Source organism: Microtus oregoni, unplaced genomic scaffold (assembly GCF_018167655.1).
Source record: "Microtus oregoni isolate MIOR12 unplaced genomic scaffold, Mior012 000058F_ref0000040, whole genome shotgun sequence".
In the NCBI taxonomy this organism is placed as follows: domain Eukaryota; kingdom Metazoa; phylum Chordata; class Mammalia; order Rodentia; family Cricetidae; genus Microtus; species Microtus oregoni.
In genome coordinates, this window is record NW_024543834.1 from 8,266,164 (window position 1) to 8,273,646 (window position 7,483).

Here is a 7,483-nt window from a genome sequence, read left to right on the forward strand (position 1 = left end):
AGTGTGTTGTAGCTCTTGCTTGCAGCGGGTTCATTCCATCATAGCAAAGCGTAACCGACTGTCTCAGTTCACATTTTCTCTGCCTTTCTCCTGTTTCCTTTTTTGTCCTATTCAGGCCCACAATCCTCACAATGGTGCCACCCACATTCAGAGTGTGTCTTCTCCCTCAATGAATGCCACAGAAATACCTAGATGTGTGCTTGAATCTCTTAAGTGATTCTCCATCCAACCAAGAGTACAACAAATATCTGCTATTGTACATCCCAACATACAATTGACAGATTGTTTCTTAATTGATTAAAATTCCTTTCGGGCCAATCACTATAATGTCCCATTATATAAGGTAGAATCTATTTGCCTTCTACAAAATGAGTTTGAAACTTCAGGCTCCTTGGGGACAACAAATTGAATGTGAACACCCAGCTTCATGATTGTATGATCACTATTTGATCACTTACAGGCCTTGCCCCTCAATTCTAGACTGTTCTATGCCTAGGAATGGTTCCATCTTCATTTCATACCTGCCCTATTATGACTGGCATCTCAGATGTAATTGAGTCTCTGTTTTGAGACTAAGAAATGAGTCTCCCTCTGATTGGAACAGCACCTGCGGTCCGTGCCAAACTTGCTGTATCCAGAAACACTTCATGAAGAAGTCAGTGAGACCTGGAGCAAAGCTAGATTAGAGTCTGTATTTCAGAATGTCTTGCAGGTGTTTTGGAACATTTTGTGAAACATAGCTACCAGTTCGGCTCCAGTTTGTTTATCTGTGTTTAAGGACATCAAAACAATCTGTCAGTTTAACACAAAGATTGTAGCTGCTTTGTTGGAGAAATCCATCTACTGTTGGAGAGGCAACAAAGACAAAAATATCTAGGAAGAGCTGGCCTGCCCATGTCCCTCCTGGTCTCCCAACAGCCAAAGCCAGCGCATCTGTTGTTCTCTGCTACTGGATTCTCGGGAGGCAGAGAACACTTGAGCCCTGAGGATGGAGCAGAGAGGCTTTGCTGCTTTGGGGGATGTGGTTTGTGTTATTGCTCACAGTGTGCAGATGAACAGCACACAGCACTCTGGAACTCCATGAACTTCAATGCTTCTATTGTGGGTCTCTGGCTGGATATGGGCAATTATTTCAGTAATTATTAGGTCATTTGCAATAATAGGTACTTGCTTGTTAACGTCACCTTTATCTTCAAAGTATATCAGGAGCCCTGACTTGATCCTCTAAACACCCACAACTCAGCCCGTTCACTTCAGTCAACCCCTGTATGTGTTAATCTTACAGCGCCGTTACGGAATTACCCACTTCCTGAGCTATATACTCTATAATCACAACTCTCAGAGCCATGACTACTTTTGCCTGACAGATACCATCCTTCCAGCAATCAGTTGACTGAGTGTCTTCCCACGTCACTGCTGAGGACAAAAAGTACGGAAAGGACAGTGCACACAACTTAGCAAATTATCTTCCAATGCCTTTTTAAAACATATGAAAGCAACGTCCTGAGTGTGGATGCTTTCATTTTGAACTTTGTCTTCCACTGGAGATGGGACATTGAGACATGCAACAAACCACGGAGATGCAGAAGAGCTTTAGCAAAATCTTGGTGGATTAAAACCATGGAGCTCTGTATCGAGGAAATATGACATCATTCTCAGACTATAGAATGTTCCCTATGGCTGCCAAGACCAAAAGCAATTTTAGATATTTTTTAAGTAATCAAAAAGAAGAAAAATATCTACTTCTACTTTCTTCTGTTTTGCCAACAACCTTTGGTTGACCATTTTATCTTTACAAACTTATTAAGTCATAACATACTTTAGTGGGTCTGAAAGTCCCTAATTGCATAGCTGTATGACATTATGAGGAATGAGTCTCTGTTCAGGTGACATTACCCAGCAACTATGTTTTAAAAGAATTGTTTTCATCAGCAGGTTCTACTCTCAGGCTATGACTAACAAAGCCATGTGTTTTTTGACAGGGATGAAATACTCTGCTTCAAATCTACCCAGAAATCAGTTAATCACCCCCACCATAGGCCTGCCCCTATTGCTCCAGTTGGTACATCTTGCCTGGCAGCCTTTGGAGTTCAGAGTGGGTAAGACAACTGATGGCATCCCTCCCTGCCTCCCAGCAGCCTGCAGAGCACCTTCAAGCGCCATGAAAGCTGCCAGGAGAGAAGAAGTTTCCAATCAATATGAGATTGATTTTGTTTTATGCCAACATGTATAGTGGCTCCAGCAACAGGGTCTTACCTGGTAGTTATTGTGAGTGACCAAGGGAAGTAAATATCCTGAGTGGTTTTGGAGATCTCTTGGGTACGATACTGACCAATAATTCATAGAGTGATGTACATGCCTTGTACTGTGATTTTTCATCTAATAATTGCATCATCTTATAGTGACATGGTCTACTCATGCTGGGTAACTCATTAAAAATCCCTCTTTTATTTTTTTTATTTTTAAAGTAGCTAACTAATTGGTATCTTACTAATTAGTATCTTACTAATTAGTATGCTTCCATGAGGCTTTCCACAAATCTTTAGCTTTTGTAAATTTATTCTCTTCTCCCCCTTACTTTGCCCCCATCCTCTTTTAACCATCATTAGTTCCTCTTCTTCCTTCATTTCACATGTGATTATTATCCTTCCACTTGGATTTTTCTCACTTTTAGAAAATATTTTCTATTCTATCTATTCTATTACATAATATACTTAGAATATTTTTTTCTTCCCTTTACTACCCACTATAAAACCTCCCATGATCCCTTCCTGCTTGACTTAAAATTCATGGTGTCTTTTTCAGTGATGTTGTTGTATAAATATATATTATGCAAATGATCGATTATATATTATACATTTTGAATATACATTACATATTACACAAAATTATACATATACATGTGTTTTAAATTTAGTTGTGAGAAAATAGAATTCTTTTGAAGTAGAAAAACAGTCAATGGAGAGATGAATAACTGGTCAAAGTTCAGAGAATACAATTTTGAATGCTCAACCCTAAATGGGACATCTGTATTAATACTGCTGCCACCAGTGTTCAGGTGAAAGAGTGGGAGGGAAGAATGTAAGGGCTACAGGTGGGGAGGAGCACTTTGAAATGCTGTCTTCTGAACATGATGTAGCATATATCATAAAAAAAGGAAGAACAAAAGGGAAAGGTCATCAAAGCAATTGGAGTGAAAAGATTGGCTACCATTTGGGCTCAGAGCAGACTCTTAAACAAAAACAGAAGAAGAAAAATTGTCATATAATTTGTTCAAAGTTGTCCAAAAAGATAGACAAAATCAAGAATTTTATATGCAGCTCAAGATTATATTTACCATGGTAAAAGTAAAGTTACATTTGAATATACAAAAATAGAAGAGCTTAATAGTCATAAGTCTTCACTACAGAGTAATTGAGGTTCAAATCAGCAAAGATAAAGGAGAGAAAAAAACTACAACTCAAGTGTCAGATACAATGAACAACTATTAATAATTGTGAGGGCAAGGACAGAAATTGATGACATTTCATTACCAGGCAAAGAAAGTAACTTCTTTCCAGGTCTACATGGAAGGAAATCAGAAGATGTTGTTCCATCAGAATGATTTAGATGTGAAGCAGACTGAAACAGGAACCCCTCTCATGTGTCTGAAAGAAAGGCAAGGGCACAGAGAACATTTCTGCCTTCAAGACTAGAGAGATGAGCTGGAACCATGGAGGTCACAGCTTACCAGAAAAGGAATTTCCAGGGGAAATGGGGTTGGTGCAGAAAAACCATGAACTGCAATTGACAAACACTGGGAGGGCAAACACAGAGCAGACAGCTCCGAGAGCTAACAGCTCCAGTGGAAGACATTAGGAATAAAAGCTGGTGGCTCCCTGTTTAAAGGTGTCTTGAACCAGTTTATGTCAGCTACAAATGAAGAGAAAGCTCTAGACCCTTGCCAGGCTAGCTATTCTCCCCCATCCAAATTCTGACCCGCTCATACCTAACCTACCCAAACCAGAAATTTGGAGTAGAAAATTGCCCACAGCCAAGCTTGCCTGCAAATCATGTGCCTGATAAACTTTAAAATAATCAGGGTGTAAAGCAGAGATTCAAGACACACACCATTGGTGCCATCATGGCACAAACGTCATGGGAGGATCCAACAACTTTCCTATTTTATTTAAGACACAGCCTGTAGGATGAAATTTATGCCTGTCATCATTATTGGGGTCAAGATACTGTTGCTAGAGGGGACAGAGCCACTAGGAGAAAACCTGTCACTATTAACCTAATAAATAGATACAGGATTTAACCAACTCACGAAGTTAGACTATTATATCTGTATAGAATAGGCTATCTCTAAACACTAAATATCCGTTTCATTTTTCAGTAGATTATGATTAATGAGGAGACTAACAACTGATCAAAATACAGAGAATAAAAGCCCATGGAAAGTTCAGTCCTAAATGGGGCTCAGAGATCACTGCAGAAAGGGGATAGGAAAACTTGTGACAGCCAAAGGTAATGGATGACTGCAAGAAATTGTTTCCTCTAGACACAGCAGAGCAGTAGGACATACAGAGTCTCAGCTGTTGTGGCACAAGACCCGGGCATGTTCAAGGCAGACAAAATTTCAGCATGGAGACATGGGGCAGGCATAAATGCCACCCCCAATTAAGAAGTTACTGGTAATTTATAGCTGCTGAGAGAGGGAGAGTTTTATTTAATGAAATAGCCAATGGTAGGTCAACCATATTCTGTGGAAAGATCACACATTAAAGAGACTACACATAGCACAAGTTAGATTCCATGGCTTCCAAACAAAAAGAGGAAATAAAATTGAGTATGTAGGGGATGGGGGTATATCTGCTGATGTATTTTTATGAAATTCTCAAAGAACTAACATAAATTATTTTTAAAATTATAGCTGAGCCCAATGCACAATTTTTGTTGGGAAATGATAAAAGTGACAACAAAGGGAATATTAAGACCTAGAAAATAGGTAAAATTTCACCTTCCAATTATTCACAAAAAGGAGGAAGGATCATGCGTTTGAGTTTATGAACTGTTCTATGCAACTGACAGCATGCCTGCTATTCCAGGCTGATACCTGACTTTACAAGACTGTAAAATAAACTGCTTCTCTTTAGTTACCCAGAGTGTCCGGTACTCATTTTATGAAGTGATGGTTCCCACCATAGTCATAGAGAAGAATGTTCACTTAAACTTTAGGTCCAAGAACCTGGAACTAAGTTGCTGCTACTGTAAATATCAAGAGGAAATCACTAGAACTTCTACAAAAAAAAAATCAAATAAAAACAAAAAAATGCTTTGAAATACGTCAAAGCATTTTGTTTTTTGGTAGAAGACTTTGCCCTTAGATAAACAAATCAAACAGAAACTAATATGTTAGAGTTTGATTAGAGCCTAATCAACTTACAAGAAGGAAATTACCAGCTCTTGCTCACTCTGGCTCTCCTACTCCATGTGCAAGGAGAGGGAACACTGAAACTCTGAGCATTCAGAGTCTAAAGACACAGGCTCATGAGACTGAGACTTAATCAGAGACTCTGCTAGGTTTCCTTGCCTCTGACATCTCACTGCCACATTACTCAAACATGTTCACTAATGTTCACTTTACCAAATACAGTATGCCTAGCTACCAAGGACAAGTTAATAAGCATAGGAAAAAGCAAAAGTCACCTTTTTAAGAGGCAAATTGAGTATCACAAGACCTGAAAGGGGCATTAAAATTATGTAACTAGAAATACAAAGTAATTATCAGTGAACCAGGGACTTTAAAATATAAAAACAAATGGCCAATGGAAAAATTGTAAGAACAATAAATGCTAGAGATTAAAAGTACTGTAACAGCAAACGTGAAAATCTTAGTGTGATTATTTAACTAAATAGTTGCTAAGAGGGTAAAGGTACTGAGCTTGGAATCATCTCAGTAGAAATCTCAAAAACTGAAGAGTAAAAATTACAGACATGTAAAAGAAAGAAGAGAAAGGTCCAAGGGCTAACGGGCAACTACCGAAGGTGGGAGGTGTGTGGTTTCATGTGCAAAAGCAGCAAAAGAGTCAATCAACAACATTTCAGTCAATAACAACTAAGGAAGAGAGAAAGAAAAGGAAAAAGAAGGAGGAAGAGGAGGAGAAGAAGTAGAAGAAAAGAAGAAGAAGAAAATGGAGGAGGAATGAAGATGTGGGACAAGGAGAAAGAAAACAGGAGAAGGAAGAGGAGGAAGCACCTAAACATAGATTAAAATTCCAGAAAATTAAAGTAAACAAATCAGACAAAAGACAGAAATACAGCACTGATCAGGAAAACTCTTACAAACTCATATAAAAAAAAGGAGTGGGATGGAATATCTAAAGTATTGAGAAATAATACCACCAACCTAGAATTCCACAAAGTCTGAGAAATTAAAGAAAGCCAAAAACTTTCCCAGACAAATAGATATTGAAGAAATTTTTTGCCAGAAATGTGTTGTCAAAGACAATAATTAAATTCTTTAGCTACAAAGACAATTGGTCACATAGTCAAGTATTCAAATTTTCACTTTTAAAGAGAAAATCACACTAAATAAGGAATAGTGTATTCTTTCTTAAAAGCTTTCTTATTCATTATTGATCTAACAAATACTTCATTCAAAATAATAGGAACATTATATACAACTATATATGATTAAGCATATGTAAATAATGTGTGAGTATATACATGCCTAATATGAGTTACCATAACTATAATGGATAAGAAGGAAGAATAGCATCATTTTTTTGCTATTAGATGCTCATTTCCTGTAAAGTACTATATTATTGTACTCCTTTATTGTCATAGTAAATACATACTGTAAACTATAGGGAAATGCTAAAACATGTGTTTGGTTGTCATTATTCTTTCTAAGTAACATCATGAAACTGGAGAAGTGGCTCAGTGGGTTAAGAACATTTGTTTGTTCATCAACAGAACCAGAGTTCAATTCCCAGCATGCACAAGGCAGCTCAAAACTGTCTATAACTCTACTCGAAGGGAACCCTATGTCTTCTTCTGCCACCAGGCATGCAAGTGGTGCATAAACAAACATGCAGGCAAAACACTTATACACATAAAATAAAAGTTAATAATCTTTTAAGAAGAAAACATCACTTTTGTCTACTTAAAAGATGATAGGTTGTTAAAGGAGAGTGAATATAATCATATAAAACTCTTAAATCCTCAAAAGGCAGAAAAAAGTAAACAACAGAAATAGATAACAAATAAATAAATAAATAAACTGAATGATTATAGCAATATATAGAAAGTAGTAATAAATATTTATTTATTAAATTGTATCAATAGTCACCTTGAACATAAGTGGTCTACATATACTTAGAAAAAAATAAATCAAAGACCCAATTATATGTACTCTATGGAAAACAGAACCTCACTTCAAATACAAAGATCCATATGGAATTCTGTTGGGAGAGGCCACTTATTTGTTTCAGGCTGC